Source organism: Narcine bancroftii, chromosome 11 (genome assembly GCF_036971445.1).
Source record: "Narcine bancroftii isolate sNarBan1 chromosome 11, sNarBan1.hap1, whole genome shotgun sequence".
In the NCBI taxonomy this organism is placed as follows: Eukaryota; Metazoa; Chordata; class Chondrichthyes; order Torpediniformes; family Narcinidae; genus Narcine; species Narcine bancroftii.
Window position 1 is genome coordinate 63,216,949 of NC_091479.1, and position 25,318 is coordinate 63,242,266.

Below are 25,318 nucleotides of genomic sequence, written 5' to 3' on the forward strand. Positions count from 1 at the left end.
CCCTCCATGATGTTTGGGACAAAGGCACTTTTTTCCTTAATTTACCCCTGTGCTCCACAGTTTTAAATTTGTAATCAAACAATTCGCATGTGTTTGAAGTGGACATTCTTGATTTTATACCTTTTGGTTTGACCATGTAGAAATTATACACTTTTTAATACATAGTCCCCCATTTCAGGACACCATAATATTTGATATTTGGCTTCACAGCTGTATGTGAGTACTCAGGTATGTTTAATTGCTTGATTGGTGCAGGTTTGAGAGCTGGGCTTGCCTCTAAGCCTTTGATCACCTTTGGAGTCTGTAGTTACCATTTTTTAAACACGAGGACCAGAGTTGTGCCAATGAAAGTCAAAGAAGCCATTCGGAGACCAAAAAACAAGCATAAAACAGCAATATATTGCCCAAACCTTAGGATTACCCAAAATCAACTGTTTGGAGCATCATTAAGAGAGAGCATACTGGAGAGCTCAGTAATCGCAAAGGGACTGGGAGACCAAGGAAGAGCCTCCACTGCTGATAACTAAAGAGTTCTCATCACCGTAAAGAAAAATCCACAAACAAATCAGAAACTCTTCAAGAGGCAGGTGTGGATGTGTGAATGATTACTATCTGCAGAAGACTTCATGAACAGAAATTCAGAGGTGACACTGCAAGATGCAAATCATGGTGGTATATTTTGTATTTTGGGCAGTTCCTTTTGTGCCTCTACACTTTGCTCTTGCCATCACTCTGATGCAGGTTAATCTTGGTCTCATCTGTCCACAAGACCTTTTTCCCAGAATTCTGTAGGCTCTTTTAAATACTTCTTCACAAACTGTAACTGGACAATCCTTTTTGTGGCTAACTAGTCCGTTTGCATTTGCAGAGCAGTCTCTGTATTTCTGTTGATGAAGTCTGCAGACAGTAGTCATTAACACATCCACACCTGCCTCCTGAAGAAGGCTTCTCATCCGTCGGATAGGTGTTTGGGGATTTTTCTTTATTATGAGAATGTTCCTATCATCAACAGTGGAGGTCTTCCTTGTCCCTTAGGATTACCAAAATCAACAGTTTAGAAGATCATTAAGAAGAGAGAGCAAATTGATGAGTTCAGCAATCACAATGTCTTACTGTTTTATCGTTGTTTTACAGCCTCATAATGCCTTCTTTGATTTTCTTTGGCATGACTCTGGTCCTCATGTTGAAAAATGGCAACTGCAGACTCCAAAGGTGATCAAAATCTGAGAAGCAAGCCTAGCTTTCTTATGCCTGCACCAATGATCTTACTTTCTTTACCCAGATATGGGTCAGTCAGAAGTGACCATTACAATGGCCACAGCAGCACTGCTCTCTTGAGAAGGAGAAGCAGCAGAGGTGACCACCTACCCCTGAAGTTACTTTAATTCTGTCTCCAGATGATTCTCGTTGATGATGCTAAAATGCTGCTTTTTTTAAAAAAAAATCACATAACTGGCTTTAGCAATACTGGTTCTTACTTTCAATCTCCCAAAAGCACAAGTCGACAAGCAGATGATCCCTTATGTTCAAAGAAATGTCCTTCTTAGCAAACATTCATTGTTTCAGTACTTCAATAGAACAATAAACAAGCTGTTTTATGACTTTGAACAGACAGGTTGTCTCCAGAATATTGTTATCTGTGTGACTTTCCCTGTTCCAAACCCCCAGATATTTTTTTTATATACATATATACCAAGTCTAACACCTTCCAATGGAGAAATTAAAGCTTGTTTATATTTTCTTTTAAAGTTCTTTTAGATGCTGCATTCTAATGTTATTAGAATGAGCACTGTGATAAACAGCAACGAGATATCACATCCTGATGCCTTCCCAATCATTATGGGAGATTTCAATCAGGTCAACCTGAAAAAACTTCTAGCAAACTACCACCCACATGCAAGACTAGGGGAACCAACACACTCAACTACTACAACATCCCCATGAAGAAAGCATACAAAGCCTTTCCACAACTGCACTTCCAGGAGTCTGATCACTTGGCTGTACTTTTGAAGAACTCAATATTTTTTTTGAATATTTTATTTTTGGTTCCCCCTTAAATACCTGTAGTAAACACTCCAATATCGAAGTGTGTGTGTGTGTGTGTGTGTGTGTGTGTGTGTGTGTGTGTGTGTGTGTGTGTGTGTTATATAATATATTTATAAACATTTTATTGCAAAAAAAAACCACAATAACTCTTCCACCTACCCCACCCCCTTTTTCACAGTACAAATCCACACCCCGTGAAGACTCACATTGATATTGATCATAAAAAAAATTCTTAATGGGGAAGTCACTTGCATTTATACTGTAGCAGCATCTATTAATGTTCTCATTATTGTAGCTATAATTATAATTGGGCCCCTATATGATCCAAATATGGCTGCCATATCTTGATAAATGTCATTTGTTCTTTATGTTGTATGTAATTTTTTTCCCCATAGGTATGCAACAATTTATCTCAGCAGTCCATCATGCTGTATGTAGAGGGGAGTCAGATTTTCAAGTAATTGCAATACATTTCTTAGCCATTTTTAAGGCTATTTTAACAAATGAAATTTGGAATTTAGTTAGTTTATTGCTTATTTCAATAAAGTTGCCGGGAGGATAAATCTTCAGGTCGCCCGTGAAGGACACCCAGTTATCCTTGTCAATATTTCAGTAAAATCCTGCCAATAAGGTCTCACCTTCACACACGACCATGTAGCATGTAAAAACATTCCTACTTCTGTCCCACACCTAAAACACATCTGATATTTCAGATTTTTACTCGTGTAATTTCTGTGTTGTGAGATATAATTGGTGTGTGAGATATAATTGGTGTAGGAAATTATATTGTATTCATCCATATCTTGCATTAATAATTGATGTCATGCTATTCAAACACCAATCAGACCAACATCTTTCCATTATTGCAACACCTAGATCTGACTCCCATCTCTCTTGATCTCTGTAAACCTGGTTTTGCACATTCATTCTAGAGAGCATAGTACATCTTAGTTATAAATTAAGGTATATTCCCCAGTCAAATCATTTATTCCATTTCACTAATTTCAAGTGGGGCCAAATGTGACTCCCATCTTTCTCATAGAAATGATCTAGCTGGAGAAAACAAAATAAGAATGATAATTTTTTTTTTACTTGTGCTGATAAAATCTGGAAGTCCTCCTAATTTATAATCCCATGTTAGCTTTTCCAATGAAATTCTTGGCACCCTGTTATTCCATAAGAGTGGCCTTATTTAATAGTTTTTTTTTAATTTTAGTGTGATAGATAACAATTGAAAATGATACAGTAATCTTGGCATCACCATATTTTAATGCAATTTACTCTTCCCACTAAACTAAATCGGCTGGTCTTTCCATTTATGTAAATATTTCTCAATTTTTTTCTAAGAGGAGTAATTCAATTTATCCAGGTTCTGTAAATTATTATGTCATTATTCCTTTCCTATGTATATGGTTCCAACTGTCTTCCATTACATCTACTACCTTTTTGATATCTTTCAGAATCAAAATTCTTCAAATGGCATTATCTCACTCTTGTCCATATTTATTTTATAACCGATACACTTCCATATCTTTCTAATATTGTTTGTAATGTCATCATGGATCCAGCTGGGTCAGACATGTGTAACAGCACATCATCAGCAAATAAGCTAATTTTATGTTCTTCCTGTCTAATTTTGAAGCCCTTAATATCTGGATATTCTCCTTATAATCCCTGCCAACAGCTCAATAGCTAGGAATAAAAAGCATTGGGGACAAAGAACACCCCTGTCCACTCAATCTACTTAAGGAAAAACCCACTGACATCTGATTATTAGTTATAATTTTGGCTTAAGGTTTATGCTAAAGAGCTTTTATCCAATTCATCGTTTCTACCTATACCAATGTTTTAAATAGGAAATACCATTCTAATCAGTCAAATGCTTTTTCTGCATCTAGGGAGATAGTTATACTTGATTTTGCCTTATGTACAATATTAAATAGTCCATCTAGAATATTTGAAAAATGTCTTCCTTTAACAAATCCTATCTGGTCTGTATGTATTAATTTTGGTAGATATTGTCCCAGCTAGTGTCTTTGCCAATATTCAGAAGTTAAAGGTCTATATGATGAAGTTTTCAATGGGTCTACTTTTCTTCAGTCTCACTGTAATTATAGTAGCTGAGGAAGATTCCAGGAGAGTCTGGGCCTCAACCACCTGGTCCTATACATCCATCATAAGAGGCATTAATAAATCTTTAAATTGTCTATAGAACTCTAGAGGAAACCATCCTCGCCCAGAGATTTGTTAGCTTGCAAAGTACTCAAAGCTCTCTCAATTTCTTCTCTTGTGAATCTAAATCTACTCATTCTCTATCCTCTGATTTTGGAAGTTCAACATTTGTTAGAAATTTGTTCATCTTATTTTCATCTCCTAATAATTCTGATTCATATAATTTCATATAACATGGTCTAAAAATATTACTTATTTTTAATTATATGTTATATCAGCCTCTCCGCAAAACAGGATGTCATGCGCTGAAGAGCTGGCTCTGAATGGGCAACTAAAGTGGCATCGTCTGCAAAGAGTAGTTCATGGACAAGTTGCTCTTGTGTCTTGGTGTGAGCTTGCAGGCGCCTCAGATTGAAGAGACTGCCATCCGTGCAGTACCGGATGTAAACAGCATCTCCGTTGTTGAGGTCTTTCATGGCTTGTTTCAGCATCATGCTGAAGAAGATAGTAAAGAGGGTTGGTGCGAGGACGCAGCCTTGTTTCACGCCGTTGTCAATGGAGAAGGGTTCGGAGAGCTCATTGCTGTATCTGACCTGACCTTGTTGGTTTTCGTGCAGTTGGATAACCATGTTGAGGAACTTGGGGGGGCATCCGAGTATTTGCCAAAGCCCTTTCCTGCTCATAGTGTCAAAGGCATCACCTACAGCTCCTAGAACGCTTCCATCAGTGCCGTCTCCGCTCCATCCTCAACATTCATTGGAATGACTTCATCACCAACATCGAAGTACTCGAGCTGGCAGAGTCCGAAAGCATCGAATCCATGCTGCTGAAGACCCAACTGCGCTGGGTGGGTCACATCTCCAGAATGGAGGACCATTGCCTTCCCAAGATCGTGTTATATAGCGAGCTCTACACTGGCCACCGAGACAAAGGTGCACCAAAGAAGAGGTACAAGGACTGCTTAAAGAAATCTCTTGGTGCCTGCCACATTGACCACCACTAGTGGGCTGATACCACCTCCAACCGTGCATCTTGGCACCTCACAGTTCGGCGGGCAGCAACCTCCTTTGAAGAAGACCGCAGAGCCCACCTCACTGACAAAAGACAAACGAGGAAAAACCAAACACCCAACCCCAACCAACCAATTTTCTCTTGCAACTGCTGCAACCGTGTCTGCCTGTCCCACATCGGACTTGTTAGTCACCAACAAGCCTGCAGCGGACATGGACATACCCCTCCAAGTCAAAGAAAGAATATCAGCCTCTATTTTTATTGCATTTTTCATTCTAGATGACTCTTCTGTCTTTACCTGCCAAGATAAAACTTTGTGCCTGTTCTCCTAATTCATAATATTTTTGTTTGGTTGTTAAGTTTTTTTTCTCTTCTATATGTTTGTAACGTGTTATATTTCTGGTTTTTAAAAAATTTTCTAATAGTCTATATTTTTCTGGTAACACCATTCTGATAATCTTTTTCCAATTTCATTTCTTTCTCTAAACTATCCAACTCTGTAGCATATTCTCTCAAAATTTGTTCTTTGAGATAAGCTTTATCAGTAGAAGAGATTAGTTTCACAAGAGATTAGTCTCTTAATAAACTCAAAAGTTCTTCCTTTTCACCACCTCGACACACTTTGTTTTTCCATTATTGTGATGATAAAGTTAATGGTGAATGACTGATCAAAGTCTCGCCAAATATTTTGTTTTTACCATTCTACTTTTTAAACTGAGCAGACATTAAAAACAAATCAATCCTTGTGAATCATGTACCCTTGAGTAGAATGAAAAGTCTCTTTCTATGGGGTTAAACTGCCTCTGTAGCAATTTTGTCACAGTGTGAAATGAGGAACGTGAAAATGATCAGATGGAGTTGAGTCAAGTTCAGTAAAAATAGTTTACTCAAACAGCCACACTTTTTTTTAAAAAGAAAACGTGCATTCCATATAATGTCTCATTGTGATACCATTTGGAACCTCCTCAGCCAATTCGATTAGCCTCCAGTGTGCTGCTACATGGCTCCACACCCAGAACTGGTGATAGGAGTGAAACCTCTGGTACCATTGTTGACAACTGCTCTTGGGCAGTCATCCTCACCTTCACATCGGGGTCGTGGCAAGGGCTGATCAAGGTTGAGATGAGCAGGCTTTAGTCGGTCAATTTTAAATTTCTCTGGGTGCCCCCAATGTCTAGTACACATGTTGTATGTTTTGTAGCACTCTGAAGCAGCCCTCATATGGCCTCTGTAAGGGTGGCCCATGAGCTCCTCTACGCACAAACACAAACTCACAGTCCCAGAGTTTCTTTGGGATGAAGGGTGTCATTATTCCATGCCTTAACGTGGAACTGGGGACAATTTTCCAAGCCACTCCCACTCTGCCTAAGACTTCAGTTGGTGGCATCTCCTGTCTATGTGCTGCGGGGATGAACTTCCTGGTACAATGAGCGGGGCTCCATAAAACCAACTGGATCATTGACTTTCTCATGAGAAGACCACGGTCAGTATGAATTGGTATTGTTTCCTCCTCACTGATTATCAACGCAGGCACACCCCAAGGATGTGTGCTCAGCCCACTGTTCTACTCATTATACACCCATGACTGTGTGGCCAGGCACAATTCCAATGTCATCTACAAGTTTGCTGATGAACCAGTTGTTGGCAAAAATCACAAAATGCGATGAGGAAGCGCACAGGAGGGTGATAGATCAGCTCATTGAATGGTGTAACAACAACATTGCGCTCAACATCAGCAAAACCAAGGAGATGATTGTGGACTTCAGGAGGAAGTCAGGAGTACATGACCCAGTCTTCGTTGAGGGCTCAGTAGCGGAGAGGGTCAAGAACTTCAAATTCCTAGGTGTCAACATCTCAGAGGATCTGTCCTGGAGCTTCCATGTTGATGCAATCACGAAGAAGGCTCGCCAGCGGCTATACTTTGTGAGATATCTGCAGAGATCTGGTACGTCACCAAAGACTCTCGTAAACTTCTACAGGTATACTGTGGAGAGCATTCTGGCTGGTGGCATCAATTCCTGGTATGGATGCGCCAACTCTCAGGACAAGAATAAACTCCAGAGGGTTGTTAACATAGCCTGTGACATCACAGGCAGCAGACTTCACTCCTTTAAGGACTCTACATAAGGTGGTACCTTAAAAAAAAAGCAGTCTCCATCCTCAGAGACCCAGCACCTTGGCCAAGACCTCTTCACTCTGCTACCATTGGGAAAGAGGTACAGGAGCCTAAAGAAGATCATGTGGCAGCCCTTCCCAGCTCCCCTATGGGGCCTCACAAAATGAAAGACAAACACACAACGATCTAGCAGGCTGCACGAGGCCTGCAGCGCTGCCCTCCAAATGGCCACAACCAAAAGAGTTTAACTGGCCTATCAGGGAAAGCGGATCACAAACACACCAATCAGTGCTGAGAGGGTTTTGACCACTCCCCTCAGCTTTAGAATAAAAGGGCTGTGAGCCCAATAAAGAGAGTGTTAACTACACCCAACTGGGGTTCATGTCGTTCTTTCTGGGAACAATGTGCTCTTTCTAAGCTAACCTGCATACAGCTATAACCTCTCCGTGGAGCAATAGCTTGTCGCAGCTAGCTACAAGCACTCAACAGCACAAGACAGCGTCTTCCCCCTGCCATTAGATTCCTGAATAATCAACGAACCGGAGGTACTGCCTTACTTTTCCTACACTATTATTTTTACTTTTTTATAGAAATAGCGTAATTTGGTTATAACATGTACATTGTGCACTATGATGCTGCCACAAAACAACAAATTTCAGGCCTTGTTCATAATAATAAATTCTGATTCTGATATAATACAGAAAACAACTTTCAGCAACATTGAAAATCTAACATCTTGATAAGAAATCAGCAATTACATTATCCTTCCCTTTAATACAAGTTATCATTAAATCATATTCTTGCAAAATTAAATCCAGTTCAACAAGTTTCTTTTTATTTTTCATTTTACTCAACAACACTAAAGGATTATTGTCAGTAGAGACAACAATTGGTCCCCAAGCAGTGCAAATGTAAAGATCAAAATGCTGCAAAGACAATACAAGGGACAATAATTATTTTGCAATAGTAGAATTTTGATGTTCATTAAATTTCTTAGATACACAATCATTTTTTTGTAATAACTTTGCTCCTGCAGCCTTACTAGCATCTAGAGCTGAAGATGGCTTTTCAAATTTAGGGGACTTGAGCACAGGTTTGTGGTATAAAATGGCTTTCAATTTGTCAAATACTTCCTGACAAATTGTTGTCCAAATAAACTTTACCATTTTTCAAAAGATTAGTTAAAGGAAGAGGAATATCAACATTTTTTTTTCTTTTAAAAAGAACTTTCTATAATGCTCTACAATTTCTAAAAATCTAACAGCTTTCTTACCCATCAGAAATGGGGAAAACTCAGAAATCATCTGAGCTTTAGCCCGAACAGGGGCCAATTTTCCTTGACTAACAACAAGCAAAATTCACTTGGCTAAGTTAACAACACTGCTACACTGCTAACTGAAATAACACACAACCAGACAGGTTGAGCTCAGTGAGCAGAACTGATTTATTGCAGATTGCCTGATACTCCCAGCCCGGATCTGGCTGAGAACTACACTGGGGCTGCTGACGTCACCAGGGCATCATGTGTGTCCCCAAGCACAGGCTTCAGAGCCCGGTGCTGAGGTCGAAGGGGACACCCCCAACGGCACCATTTTGGCCAGCTACCCTGCCGCGTGTGCTACAAGCGGAGCCGGTTCGCTTGCCTAATGGCATACCGCCACACAGTCAACCCCAGAACCAGCGCCAATGTCCTTTTTAGTCGTCAAGCAGCCTCACTTCTTGGGCTGGGCCAAAACTACTGGTTCGGTGGGGTCGAGGTGTGCTGGCTTCAGCCTGTCCACCATAAACAGTTCCCTCCTACCGCCGATGTCCAGCGTGAACGTGGACCCTGAATGCTGGACGACTTTGTACGGCCCTTCGTAAAGCCTCTGCAGAGGTGCCGTGCACAGGCCTCACTAAATAAAAACGTGCTCCACAGAGGGCAGCACGGCCCGTGTGCCGTGTCTGGGCAGCAGTGGAAGGAGCCAACTGGGCCTGGAGCTGGGGGAGTAGCTCATGCGGTGACCACTGGTGCGTTGACGAACTCACCAGGTAGCGCTAGCAGTGTGCCATAGGCCAGCTTGGCTGATGACGCCTGTAGATCTTCTTTGGGCGTTGAGTGGATGCCCAGGAGCACCCAAGGCAGTTCTTCCACCCAGTCAGGACCGGTGAGGTGGGCCAAAAGTGCCAACCTAAGGTGGTGGTGTAGTCGCTCAACCAGCCCATTGGTCTGTGAGTGATAGGCCATGGTGTGGTGTAGCTCGATCCCCACCCTGTTGGCGAGCTTTGCTCAGAGGTGAACTGGGTGCCCCGATCGCTGGTGAGGTGATTCGGGATGCCGAAACAGGCGATCCAGCCATGCAATAGCGCTCGGAAGCAGGAGTCCGTGGAGGCGTCTGGCATCAGCATCACCTCGGGCCAACGAGTGGTACGGTCCACCACCGTGAAAAAGCAACGATTTCCCCGGGAAACAGCTAAGGGCCCGACGATGTCCACGTTAATGTGGCTGAACCGTTCCCGGACATGCTCGAACTCCTGTATGGGCACTCTGGTGTGCCTGTGCACCTTGGAAAGCTGGCAATGGGTACAGGTTCTGGCCCAACCTGTGATCTGCTTCCGCAGCCCATGCCAGACGAAACACTCTGCCACCATATGAACCGTGGACCTGATGGAAGGGTGCAAAAGGTCATGGATACGGTGGAAGACTTGCCTGTGCCACTGCTGGAGAACCACTGGTCACGGGGTGCCCATGTAGACATCACACAGGACGGTGCTCTCACCACTAGGAGCCGGGAAGTCCTGGAATCGCAGACCCGTGATGGCAGTCCTGAAGGCTCGCGTCTCCCCGTCGGACTTCTGGTCCCGGGCAAGCTGGACGAAGTCGAGGCTGGGTGTCAGCGCGCAGATGGCCAGATGTGAGAGTGCATCAGCGACAACGTTGTCCTTCCCCGCCTTGTGCTGAATGTCGGTGGTAAACTCCGACATGAAGGAGAGGTGACGCTGCTGGCGGGCCAAGCAGGGATCCTTTGCCATGGCGAGCGCCTGAGTGAGGGGCTTGTGGTCAGTAAAAATGGTAAAAGTCCTTCCCTCCAAGAAATAGCGGAAATGCCCCACTGCATGCCCAATAACTCACGGTCGAAGGCGCTATACTTGCATTCTGGTGGGCAAAGAAGCTAGCTAAAGAACACCAGTGGCTTCCACTGTCCATTCACTTGCTGCTCCAGGACGGCACCGACAGCTGTGGCAGAGGCAATGACGGAGAGCGTCATATGCAGGTCAGTGTGTGGGTGGGCAAGCATGGTAACCTTCATGAGGGCATCCTTCAAGGCCTCAAATACCCTGCAGGCCTCTGGAGTCCAGGCAAGTGTTTTGTGTTTGGCCGCGATGAGGGCAAAGAGTGGCTGCATGATGCACGCAGTGCCTGGGATGAAACCGTTATAGAAGTTTACCATACCCATGAACTTTTGCAGCCCCTTGAGGTTGTCCGGGCATGGGAACTCCTTGATTGCGGCGACCTTTGTAGTGGCGGGCGTGGCTCCTTTGGCCGTGATGGTATTGCTCAGGAACTGCATGGACTCTTTCCTGAACTGGCACTTGGCTGGGTTGATTGTGAGGCCGAAGTCGGCCAGTCAGGTGAAGAGGGTGTGCAGGTGGGCCTTGTGTTGTGTCCGATCCCTGCTGGCAACAAGGATGTCATCCAAATAAACGAAGATGAAATCCAAGTCCCTGCCCACTGAGTCCATAAGGCGCTGGAAGGTCTGGGTGGCATTCATGAGCACGGACAGCATGCAAAGGAATTCGAACAAGCCGAAGGGGGTGATGATGGCCGTATTGGGTATGTCCTCAGGTGCACCGGGATTTGGTGATACCTGCGCACCAGGTCGATCTTGGAGAATACCCTCGTGCCATGCTGGTTGGCCATAAAGTCCTGGATGTGAGGGATCGGGTAACGGTCAGGAACAGTCGCCTCGTTGAGCCGCCGGTAGTCTCCGCAGGGGCGACAGCCGCCTGAGACTTTCGGGACCAGGTGGAGCGGTGAGGCCTAAGGGCTGTCGGAGTGCCAAATGATCCCCAGCTCCAGCAGATGCGAAAACTCTTCACCACCTGGAGCTTATCCGGAGGGAGTCGGTGAGCCTTGGCTTGGACTGGTGGGCCTTGGGTGAGGATGTGATGGAATACCCCGTGGTGCAGTGAAGCAGCGGAGAACTGTGGCTTGAGAAGGGCCGTGAACTCATCCAGGATATGCTGGAACTCTACTTTGGGCGTGCTGATCATGGCCATCTGCAGCTGCTCTGTGCAGGAGGCGTTGAGGCGAACAGCCTGGAAGGTACGGGCATCTACCCGGCACGAATGTCAACCAGGAACCCATGGGTGAGGAGAAAGTCAGCACCCAGTATGGCGGTCGGAAGGGACGAGATGGTGAACCTCCATGAGAACTTTTGCTGGCCGATCTGGATGTGGACGGTCTTGTCTCCATGCGTCCTGATCTCTGTTGCATTGGCTGCATGGAGGGGAGGTCCTCGAGGCTGGTTCCTGGACTCAATGGCCATGGCCGGAATGACGCTGATCTGAGCCCCAGTGTCGACGAGGAAACATCAGCCACTGACTGAGTCCCACAGGTAGAGAAGGCTGTGTCCTTGGCCAGCCGCCACAGCCATTAACAGCGGCCAGCCTGCTCGTTTCCCTGGAATGGGCAGGGCTGACGACACTTCCGAGTCTTGGCTCCCCAGCGCTGGTGGTAGAAGCAGAGGCCGGGAGCAGATGCCTTGCCTCTGGTTATGCTCTTTGTGGCCCCTGCAGGGACCGGGTGTTCTACCGCAGAGCTAGAGGAAGGCTTGCAGTGGTCATGCCCATGACTTGTGACCTGCTGGACTGCTGAGCCCTCCAGGAATCGCTCGAGCCATAGCTCTTGAGCCTTCTGAGCAACCTTCCTCGGGTCAGCAAAGCTCTCTTGGGCCAGTAGTGGCCAGATGTCCTCAGGCAGATGGTCGAAAAAGATGCACTCGAAAAGTGGGCAGTTGGTGTGATCGCCCATGAGTGCGAGTATCTCATCCATTAGCTCAATTGGGAACCTGTCCCCCAAGGTGTCGAGGTGCAGCATCCGAGCGGCATGCTGGCGCCTAGATAGTCCGAGGGAGCCGGTAAGCCCCTGCTTGATGGTCCCGTATTTATCTTCCGCAGGTGGGTGTTGAATGAGGTGCAGCAGCACACCTTTGGCGGTGGCCTGGTCCAGGGCGGTGACCACATGGTAGAACCTGGTCATGTCTGATGAAATCTGGCAGAGGTGAAACTGAGCCTCTGCTTGGCTGAACCAGGTATCCGGCTCCTGAACCCAAAAGTCAGGGAGCTTGATGGTTATAGCACTGATCGAAGGGTCGCTCATGTTGGGTTCAAAGGTGTTTGAACCTGTCGGGGTCACCAACTGTAGCGGCACCTACACTGCTAACTGAAATAACACACAACCAGACGGGTTGAGGTCAGTGAGCAAAACTGATTTATTGCAGGCTGCCTGGCTGGCATTATACTCCCAGCCCAGACCTGGCTGAGAACTGCACTGGGTGCACCAACGTCACCAGGGCGTCACGTGGGTCCCTAAGCATGGGTTTCTGAGCCCGGTGCCAAGGTCAAAGGGGAAACCCCCCCCAATGGTGACATTTTGGCTGGCTGCCCCACCACGTGTGTTACAAGTGGGGCCGGTTCGCCTGCCTAATGGCATGCCGCAACAAAGGTTTACTTTTGAAAGTTTGTCAATTTCTCTAACTCAAACATACGTGCTTCCCAGGTGTCATTCCCTGTGACAAAATTATCAATACAAGCATCTGTATGCTCTATATCTTAACTATCTCTGAAAAAAAAAATGATCTGTATCATCTGCACTTGGCATGACTGGGGATCCTAATCATTATTTAGATTCTGATCATGATCAATATTTCCAAAAAGTTCAGCAGCTTATCTCTGGTAATATTTTGCCTCTTTACAGTAAGCTTGCCAATCAAAATCAAAACGTGGGATTGTAGGCAATTTTGGGTTTTTTTGCAGCAAGTCTAATTCTGAGGTGTTTCACTTTTAGCAAAGACTTCTTTCTCCTTTGGAATGTTCCTGGAGAATTCTTCATTCCAAATGGTAGAACAGTGTATTCATATAAACTTGATGGAGTCACAAATGCAGAAATTTCCCTACCTCTTTCTGTTAACCAGTAACCTTTAAATAAGTCCACCTTTCTAAGGAACGTTGCCTTTCCAACCTTGTTCACCCAATCATCCATCCCATTGATAGGATAAGCACCATTAACTTTTCCACAATCAGTATAAAATATAACCACTCCATCTGATTTGGGCACCAGGACATGAGGGGAACTCCAATTTGAGGTTGAATGTCTAATAATATCATTCTTTATTTAACATGTATTCAATCTCTCGATCTACCAGTTTACACTTTTACACTTGCATTCGATATGGATATTGTTTGATAGGATTGGAACATCGTGACAAGCTAATCAAGAGGCACATCTGGAAAGATTCTTAAATTTTAAAATTAGATGTTTCATGTTCCTTTTCCTGGGTTTAAAGATGAGCCAACATCATCCAAATTCTGCAAAATACTCAAATTAGACAAACTGAAACAATGTTTTGTTTTAAGTGACCCTCACAAAAATCAGTTTGTTGTCTCATGATCCCTAAACTCAGTTTTATCTACAACCAAATCCTTTGGTGAAGGCTGCTTCTTGTTTACATCCAAATTCTCAAAATGAGGTTTTAAAATGTTGACATGGAAACTCTGTGTTTTACATCTCCAGTTAGGTGTTTTAACTATGTAGTTGACGTCATTTACCTTAGACTTTCTCATAAGGGTGAAAAATTAGCCCTAAGAGTATTAGGATTTGTTGGAAAGAGAATTAATACTTTATCCCTGGTTTTAAAATCCTCACTAGCTTTTTTTTTTAAAAAAAATCATACCAGACTTTCACTTTTACCTTGAACAGTTTTCATATTTTCAGAATCAAGATTTATTGTCATAAGCAAGTCCTGAAATTGGTGTTCTGCGGCAGCCTCATAGTGCAAACATATATTTAATAACCATCTTACGGCATTACTATGAAAATGAAAACAATAATAGTTCATGAAAGGAATTCTACGGACTTTATGCAAACAATCTTTAAACTTTTTTTTAAATTTTTTATTTTTCACACCATAAATCACATTAACCATGGTACACACTTTTTCCTTTTCACACATATACAGTGCCATTTTCACCCCCCCCCTCCCTCCTCCCATCCCACCCTCCCTACCTCCCCCTTCCCATCCATTTAAGGTATACAATCTAGGGTACATTTAACCAGTCAGACAATGTTGTCATTCAATAAAAATACACCAGAAATTCTACTGAGTCCATTCTTTTCATTTCCTTTTCCTTCCGTTAACTTAGGTAATGATTGTCCCCGGTAGGTTTTCGCTATTGTATTTAATGTAAGGCTCCCATATTTGTTTGAATATTTCAATATTATTTCTTAAACTATATGTTATTTTTTCTAATGGAATACATTTATTCATTTCTATATACCATTGTTGTATTTTCAAATTATCTTCCAATTTCCAGGTTGACATAATACATTTTTTTGCTACGGCTAGAGCTATCTTAACAAATCTTTTTTGTGCATCCTCCAAATCAATTCCAAATTCTTTATTTTTTATGTTACTTAGGAGGAAGATCTCTGGATTCTTTGGTATATTGTTTTCTGTTATTTCATTTAATATCTGATTTAGATCTTCCCAAAATTTTTTTACTTTCTCACATGTCCAGATTGCATGAATTGTTGTTCCCATTTCTTTTTTACATCGAAAACATCTATCAGATACTGTTGGGTCCCATTTATTTAACTTTTGAGGTGTAATGTATAGCCTGTGTATCCAGTTATATTGTATCATACGTAACCTCGTATTTATTGTATTTCTCATCGTTCCGGAGCATAACTTCTCCCATGTTTCCTTTTTTATCTTTATATTTAAAAATTGTTCCCATTTTTGTTTAGTTTTACCATTTGTTTCCTCATTCTCCTTTTCTTGCAGTTTAATATACATATTTGTTATAAATCTTTTGATTAACATTGTATCTGTAATCACATATTCAAGGTTACTTCCCTCTGGCAAACTCAAACTGCTTCCTAATTTATCCTTCAAGTAGGATCTCAATTGGTAATATGCCAGCGCTGTATTTCCAGTTATATTGTACTTATCTTTCATTTGTTCAAAGGATAAGAATCTATTTCCTGAAAAACAATTTTCTATTCTTTTAATCCCTTTTTTTCCCATTCTCTAAAGGAAAGGTTATCTATTGTAAAAGGGAGTAACTTGTTTTGCGTCAATATTAGTTTTGGTAATTGATAATTTGTTTTATTTCTTTCTACATGAATCTTCTTCCAAATATTGAGGAGATGATGTAATACTGGAGAACTTCTATATTGTACCAATTTTTCATCCCATTTATATAATATGTGTTCAGGTATCTTTTCCCCTATTTTATCTAATTCTAATCTCGTCCAATCTGGCTTTTCCCTTGTTTGATAAAAATCTGATAGGTATCTTAATTGTGCGGCTCTATAATAATATTTAAAGTTTGGCAGTTGTAAGCCTCCTTGTTTATACCATTCTGTTAATTTATCTAGTGCTATCCTCGGTTTCCCCCCTCTCCATAAAAATTTCCTTATTATTTTCTTTAACTCCTTGAAGAATTTCTCTGTCAGTTGTATTGGCAATGCCTGAAATAAGTATAATATCCTTGGAAAAATGTTCATTTTAATACAGTTTATCCTTCCTATTAGTGTTAGTGGTAAATCTTTTCAATGCTCTAAATCGTCCTGTAATTTTTTCATTAGTGGATAATAATTGAGTTTATATAGTTGGCCAAGATTTTTGTTTATTTGTACACCTAAGTATCTCATTGCTTGCATTTGCCATCTAAATGGTGATTCCTTCTTAAATTTTGAGAAATCCACATTATTCATAGGCATTGCTTCACTTTTATTTACGTTTATCTTATAACCCGACACTTCTCCATATTCCTTCAATTTCTTATATAATTCTTTTATTGATAGTTCTGGTTCTGTTAAGTACACTATAACATCATCCGCAAATAAACTGATTTTATATTCCTTGTCTTTTATTTTTATTCCTTTTATATTATTACCTGTTCTTATCAATTCTGCTAGTGGTTCTATAGCTAACGCAAACAATAAAGGTGATAGTGGGCATCCCTGTCGTGTTGACCTGCTTAAGTTAAATTGTTTTGATACATGTCCATTTACTGTCACTTTTGCTAATGGTCCCTTATATAATGCTTTAATTCAATTAATATACTTCTCCGGTAAACTGAATTTTTGCAATACTTTGAACAAATAATTCCATTCTACTCTGTCAAAGGCCTTCTCTGCGTCTAAAGCAACTGCTACTGTTGGTGCTTTATTCCCTTCTGCTGCATGAATTAAGTTAATAAATTTACAAATATTGTCTGTTGTGCGTCTTTTTTTGATAAATCCAGTCTGGTCTAGATTTACCATTTTCGGTACATACTCTGCTAATCTGTTTGCTAATAATTTAGCTATTATCTTATAATCTGTGTTAAGTAAAGATATTGGTCTATATGACGCTGGTGTGAGTGGATCTTTCCCTTGCTTTAGTATTACTGTAATTATTGCTGTTTTACATGAATCTGGTAAGCTTTGCGTTTTATCAATCTGGTTGATTACTTCCAGGAGGGGCGGAATTAATAAGTCTTTAAATGTTTTATAGAATTCTATTGGGAATCCATCCTCTCCTGGTGTCTTATTATTTGGTAATTTTTTTATTATCTCTTGTATTTCTACTATTCCAAATGGCTCTGTTAATTTATTTTGTTCCTCTATTTGTAGTTTTGGTAGTTCAATTTTAGTTAGAAATTCATGTATTTTCCCTTCTTTCCCTTCGTTTTCAGTTCAGTATAATTGTTCATAGAATTCTCTAAAGTTTTCCTTAATTTCTTTTGGATTATATGTAATTTGTTTGTCTTTTTTCCTTGATGCCAATACCATTTTCTTAGCTTGTTCTGTCTTAAGCTGCCATGCTAGGATTTTGTGCGTTTTTTCACCTAGTTCATAATATTTCTGTTTTGTCTTCATTATATTTTTCTCCACCTTATATGTTTATAGTGTTTCATATTTTATTTTTTTTATCCGCCAATTCTCTTCTTTTAGTAATATCTTCCTTCATTACTAATTCTTTTTCTATATTTACTATTTCCCTTTCCAACTGCTCTGTTTCCTGATTATAGTCCTTCTTCATCTTGGTTACATAACTTATTATTTGCCCTCTAATGAATGCTTTCATTGCATCCCATAGTATAAACTTATCTTCCACTGATTCCATATTTATTTCAAAATACATTTTTATTTGTTTTTCAATAAATTCTCTAAAATCCTGCCTTTTAAGTAACATGGTTTAATCTCCATCTATACATTCTTGGAGGGATGTACTCTAACTTTTCTGTCAATATTAAGGGTGAATGGTCCGATAGTATTCTAGCTTTATATTCTGTTTTTTTTACTCTATCTTGCATACGAGCTGATAACAAAAATAGGTCTATTCTTGAGTATGTTTTATGTCTAGCCGAGTAATATGAATATTCCTTTTCCTTTGGGTGTTGTTTCCTCCATATATCCAAAAGTTGCATTTCTTCCATCGATTTAATTATAAATTTGGTTACTTTGTTCTTTCTGTTAATTTTTTTCCCAGTTTTGTCCATATTTGAATCCAAATTCAGGTTGAAATCCCCTCCTATTAATATGTTCCCTTGCGTGTCTGCTATCTTCAAAAAGATATCTTGCATAAACTTTTGATCTTCTTCGTTAGGTGAATATACATTGAGTAGATTCCAAAACTCCGAATATATCTGACATTTTATCATTACATATCTCCCTGCTGGATCTATTATTTCCTCTTCTATTTTAAATGGCACATTTTTACTAATTAATATAGCTACTCCTCTTGCTTTTGAATTATACGATGCTGCTGTTACGTGTCCTACCCAATCTCTCTTTAATTTCTTATGCTCCAATTCAGTTAAATGTGTTTCTTGCACAAATGCTATATCAATTTTTTCTTTTTTCAGTAAATTTAGCAGTTTCTTCCTTTTAATTTGGTTATGTATTCCATTAATATTTAAAGTCATATAGTTCAACGTAGCCATTTTATACTTTGTTTATCTTCCCTTTCCGTTTCTCCATCATTACCTTTCCTTCTTATCCATTTCTGTTTTCTTGTTTTGAATCCTTTATAAGACAACATTCCTAAAACATCAAACATTTTCCTTATTCTCCTATTTAAAACTTCTTTAGCCCCAATCCCCCCTTCCCCTCCTGAGTTGTCCTTTATCCCTTGTCAGACAACCACATCTCCCCTCTCCATTTGGATTTGCGAATTCACTCGCAAGCGTCAGCTGATTTTGCAGTGACCGTAACACCCCCCCCACCCAGAAAAGATTTCACTTTTCATATGTGACAAAGGTCACTCTTTTAATTCCCTCCTTATTCCCTCTATTCCTTTTCCTTCCCTTATTAATTCTTGTCTATACTATCTATATTTTCCTCTAAATACGGATACATTCATGTATGCACATTATACATATACACACTTATACCTCTTTACCCACATACATATAAATCGTGGTCATTTTTACTCTTATTACATGTCTTCATCTCTCTGTTTGTTTTGTAGTTGTTCTGCAAATTTCCTTGCTTCCTCTGGATCCGAGAATAGTTTTTTTTTTCCATAAGATCGTTTTCGATGTTTTGAACTCCTTCCTCATCTTCAGGAGCTCAAAACTTATGTCTTTTTAGTTTGCAGTCTTTTGTACTCTCGTTACACGTCTTCATCTCTCAGTCTATTTTGTAATTGTTCTGCAAATTTTTGTGCTTCCTCTGGATCCGAGAATAGTCTGTTTTGTTGTCCTGGAATAAATATTTTCAATACCGCTGGATGCTTTAGTATAAATTTATACCCTTTCTTCCATAAAATCGCCATTGCTATATTGAACTCTTTTCTCTTCTTCAGGAGTTCAAAACTTATATCTGGATAAATGAAGATTTTTTGCTCTTTGTACTCCAGTGGCTTATTGTCCACTCTTACTTTTTCCATTGTTTTCTCCAGTACCTTTTCTCTTGTAGTATATCTTAGGAATTTTACTAAAACAGATCTTGGCTTTTGTTGTGATTGTGGTTTAAAGGCCAATGCTCTATGTGCCCTTTCTATTTCCATTTCTTGCTGTAGTTCTGGACATCCTAGGATCCTAGGGATCCAATCTTTTATAAACTCTCTCATATTCTTGCCTTCTTCATCTTCCTTAAGGCCCACTATCTTTATGTTATTTCTTCTGTTATAATTTTCCATTATATCTATTTTCTGAGCTAACAGTTCTTGTGTCTCTTTAACTTTTTTATTAGATTCCTCTAATTTCTTTTTTAAGTCCTCTACCTCCATTTCTACTGCTGCTTCTCGTTCTTGCACCTTGTCCATTCTTTTTCCCATTTCTGATAAGGTCATATCTATTTTATTCATTTTCTCTTCTGTATTGTTTATTCTTCTTCTTAAATCATTAAATTCTTGCGCTTGCCATTCTTTAAATGACTCCATGTATTCTTTAATAAGAGAAAGTATATCCTTTATCTTGCCTTTCCCTTCTTCTTCTATTTCACTGTACTCTTCCTCTTCTTCTTCCTCTTGGTTGGCCATCTGTTGTTTCTTTGTTGCCCTTTTCTTCTCTTCTTTCTTGTTTTCGTTGTCTTCTATGTTCTCCTCTTGCTGCAGGTGTTCTGCAGCTGTCGTTGCCGGCTGTGGAGATCGACTCCCCAGCTTGTCACCCCTCCCGTCGGTGTGTTTTTTTTCATGCGCGGTTGCGCACTTTTACTCGACTCAGCGAGCCATTTTTGTAGTCCATATTCTACCGACCTGAGGGAGCGGGTTTCTCTCTCCACCGCGGGCCTCTTCGAACAGGTAAGGCCTTTTCCTTCATCTTCCGTTGTCTTCTCTTCCTCTCTTCTTACCGTTGGTTTCAACTTTTCTTTTTTCGTCGCCATCTTCTTTCCACCTTTATATTCACTTTACTTTGATTTTTATTTCTGTGCCTTTGTGTTTTCGTTTGTTTTTTCTGACTTTTCTGGAGAGGGCTGGAGTTCACCGTCCGGCCACTACTCCATCACGTGACTCCTCCAAACAATCTTTAAACTTTGACACAATCGAACAAATTCAACTGCACATCCTTGTTTACCCATTATTCCAATACCAACTCAAAAGGACAAACCTAATGATTCTTCTACAGACTCCCTTACCACAAACAAAACCAACTGGACACCCTCATCCCAGTCCTTCTCATTCTCACAATAGGTCTTCATCATGGTTTTTAGGGTGGAATGGAATCTTTCAAAAGCCTCTTGAGATTCTGGATGATATGTGGATGACATGATTTATTTAGCTCTAAAATTATAAACTATCAGCTGAAACAGTCCTCACATAAAATCACTCTCCTAGTCTGATGATATCTCTTAGGCAAACCAACTAAAGTGAAAAACTTCACAAGAGCACTTGACACAGTCAATGTTTTTAAATGGTAATGCTTCTGGAAGCATGGAGGTTGTACACATGACAGTTAACAAATACGGATTCTCAGCTTTTGTCTTGGGCAATGGACCAACACAATCCACAATAACTTTAGAAAAGGGTTTGCCAAAGCAGGAATAGATTTTAAAAGGAACGATTAGGTTTCCCCGCAACCTGATAAGTGTGTCAGGTCCGACAAAACGTCCCATCATCTTCTCTCAGACTAGGCCAATAAAATTGTTTTGTAATCTTGTGTATAGTTTTCTTTACAGCAAGATGACCACCTAAGAGTGTAATATGGGCCAAAGTTAAAATTTAATCCCTGTAAGATTTAGGAACTACAGCCTGGTGAACAACTGCTCATTCTTCATTGGCAGGAATACCAGGTAATCTCCACTTCCTCATCAACACCTTTTCCTTGAAATAATATCCAACTGGCACTTAATTTTATCAGCAGAGAGAACTTTATCTCTCACTTTAGTAAGATCAGGATCTCTGTTCTGCCTCTCTATGAACTCCTTTTGAGATAACAACAAATCCTTACTCTCAGGTTTAACATCAGAACTCTGGTCCAATAAAGATACAAAGTTCTTGGCAGGTCATTACAACCAGAGTGCTGTTGTGCACTACCACAGATTCCTGTCCCTTCTAAATCAGTCTGTACAGCACCATCTTCACTGGCAAGCTTTCGAGCCGAAGCCTTCATTTCTGTACAAACTGGATACATGTCAGAATCTGTTTTTGTCTCATCAGTGACTGGCTTATAGGTCAACTGCACCACAAGGACAACTTTACCCTCTGCAAGATCATTTCCTAATAACAATGAAACCCCATCCACTGGTAAATTTGATAACAGGTCCATTAACTAATTCTGATTTCAATATTATCTTGAGCAGAGATATCTCCAAATCATGCCCCAAATCTTGAAATCAAATTTGTGCCACTATGGCAGTCTTATTGCCAAACTAACTCCAAAACAGTTACACGAATGACTGGGCAGCCCCAGAATCTAAGGATTTTTACTGTCACCTATGGTGACCTTTCCTCTATCAGAACCTTACCCTCTGACACAATATTTGAATTCCTTTCTAATTTCACCAGCATGTCTAGAACCTTCTTTAATTTTCATGTGTTTCATCTGGCATCCTCCTTTCCTTCTTTTACCTCAGCAGAGAACAATTAGCCATCACGTGACCCAGTTTCTTACAATAGTGACAAAGTAGACCCAAAGGTTTTTCCTTTTCTTCCTTCTTTACCCCAGTACTATTTCCCTATTTATTTTCCAACTTATTTGGATATTCCATATTACCCTTTTGGAAAGGTCTACTGGGTACAAACCAAACCTCATATGTTGACGTACATTCATCCGATAATGTAGCAGAATCCTGCCAAGTTTCCACTCCCTTTTCATCTAAATGTTTTATGTCATTAGGAACACAGCTTTAAATTTCTTCAACTAACATCAACTCGTTCAGTCTGTTTTAGTCACCATTTATCTCTTTCAATGTGCACCATCGATCAAAACACACAACTTTGTCATATGTAAAATCCATATAAGACTGATTCAGATTTTCTCAAATTCCTGAATTTTTGTCTATAAGCTTCTGGAACCAATTCATAAGCCTTCAGGATAGCTTGCTTTAGAATATCAGAATTAGCAACTTGTTGAATTGAGCTTTCCCTCTAACATGAGGGACCAATGGTCTCTTGGCCCTTTTAAACTCTCAGCAACTTTCTCAAAATGCTGAAAATATTTATCAATCTCAGCCTCATTAAATGAAGGAACCAATTTCACTTCCCTACTAGTCATAAAACTCTCACAAGGACCAGATGAATCTCCTTCTCTTTCAAACTCCATTTCTCTGCTTCCTCAGATCTACATTTTTCTAACTCTAGCTCAACCTGCTTTTGTTCTTTCTCAAACCGCCTTTATCTTTCAGCTTCCTCTTTTTAAAAATCTTCTTTCATCTGAAATCCAAGTTTTTCTAACTCATGCTGCATTTCTTCTTTTTCTCTCAATTCTATATTTTTTTAAGCTTCATCTGTTCCAACTGTAACTGCTGCTCAAGGGATTTACTCTCAGAACATTATTTTAACTCATCACTAAACTTTCCCTCTTTTACATAGTGGTCAACTATAACTTTCAGAATCGTTTTTTTTCCCCCCCATTATCTGTTTTACCCCCTCAAGTTCTAACTCCTGAGCAATATTTAACAACTCATTTTTTGTCACCCCCTTCAAATCTGCAAAGATTGGCTATCCCAAAAACTTCTATGTCCGTGCTGCTGTTTTTCCATATACACAAGCCTTTTAATTGACTTTCAAAAAGGAATTTAACCAAAAATCAATAAGCTCCAATTTTGGTTAGATCCAGGACAAGTCCCCAATTTGTTACATCATAGATCAGCAGCAATAAAAGTTCACCAGGACAATGATATCTTAAAACAATTTTAATTAATAATATCTTACTTAACTCTAAACTTAACCCCAACAAAGCATGCGTGTGCATTACCCAAAGAGCTTAGACAAATTTGTAGTCAAATTCAGTCGTAGTGTTGAAACTCAGATGAGGCACTAAATCAACACATTTCTCAAAACTCAAATTCTTGTTGATTTGCTTTGGGAGAAAAATGTCCCTTCTTATGAATGATTCGTCACAACTTCCCCCTTTCGTGCATAGGGGTTACGAAGCTTGTGACTTTTACAATGCTTTCAAAGACCCAGGCGAAGGTCAGATGAAGTAATCATCAAAATGGTCATGATCCAGATATGGGTCAGTCAGAAGTGACCAAAATGTGTATAAATAACCTTGAATGAAAGCTGGAATGTGCATTTTAATTAAATGTGAATTGTTTGATTACAAATTTAAATCTCTTGAGCACAGGGGAAAATAAAGGAAAAGGGAGTCGGTCCCAAACATTATGTAGGGCACTGTATATAGGGGTGCTTAAACTCAAACAACAGGATAATGTGCATCAAAATAGAAGGCAATGTCATGAGTACAAGATCGCATTCCAGTCACTATTAATGCAAGGGTCTTGAGTGTATAGGAAAATTGTTTGGATTAATTGCCGGAACATCAAATGGTGGGCTCGAATCAAGAAGGGGGCGTCATGGCTATTCCTGTGGTAACAGCAGCGACAACCCAAGCTCAAATCTTGTGCTGTCTGATGAGTTTGAATGTCCTTGTCCATGTGGATTTCCACCAGTGCTCCAGTTTCCTTCACATTCGAATGTCATATACAGTTAGTAGGTTAATTGGTCACATGGGTGTATTTGGACAGCACAGGCTCATGTTACACTGCATCTCCAAATTTTAAAAAATTTAAAGCGATCATTGTTCTGCTTTGAGTCAAAGAGGTTTGACTGGAGACCATAATGGGTTTAATTACTTCAAAATTATAATTGGAAAAGACGGCAACAGTGAAGAATAATGCACATGCTGAAAGGATTGCAAAGCTTTCCTCCTCCCCCCATCTTTTTTTTTTATTCAGGCACCTACCTGCTTTTTTTTGGATCACACCTTGATCAAAAAAATTGGTTATACCTCTTTTCTTCCGCTGAACACTGTGACCTGCTGAGTTTCACAAGCACTTGTGTATTTAACTACAATCACAGCATCTGCAGACTTTAATGATCTCAACTATTTTCCTGCAAGGTAAGTGATGCAGAGATTTCAATAATTGAAGGAAAGTAATTTGCAGGGTTGAGGTGGGGTAAAAAGGTTCTCTTTGGTTTTGGTTAATAATCCAGTGTGGCAAATTGTACAAATTCTTTGCAATGTAATGATTTGATGCAACTATGCAATGAAACCAGGTGGACCATTCAGCCATTGTGTCAATCACAATCTTGGATGAATTCTTCCTCCTTTCTAAGGTCTAATATGGCTCCACTTGGTAACAAGTAGAAACCATATGCAATTAAGGGTAGAAATCCTAACAAATTCCATTATCAAAAGACAATTCTCATTTTGCTACCAAGTGAAACAGGAGCCTGAATGCATACAGAGTGAAGCTTGCTCAAGGATTTCCCAGGTGATTAAATGTGTAGTCTTTGGGTAGCTATCACAGCTTTGTCTGGCAAGTAATCGTGGCAAAACCCACTTTGATTCATTAGGAAGCATTGCCATCTCCAAAATGCATTCAACTGAATGAAGATCTCGCATTGCACTGGATAAACAGTTCTTGCAAATGTGCTAATTGAACAAGCATTGAAACGAGCAAATGAAATTGATACAACTGGCCATAATCCACATTCAGAAATATAATCTTTCCATAAATTACATTAACTTAAAACTGGCTTGTTGAATTGAGATTTTCAGAAACAAACAAATTGGGCAAATGTTAGAACTGCCAACTGTTGACAATCATCT

At 40.3% G+C, this 25,318-nt stretch overlaps 1 protein-coding gene across 3 annotated transcripts in view; it reads right to left on the reverse strand.

The window, feature by feature from the left end:
• caprin2 (caprin family member 2) overlaps positions 1 to 25,318 on the reverse strand; it is a 74,298-nt gene that overhangs the window by 16,044 nt on the left and 32,936 nt on the right. The gene's annotated exons all lie outside the window — the stretch shown is intronic.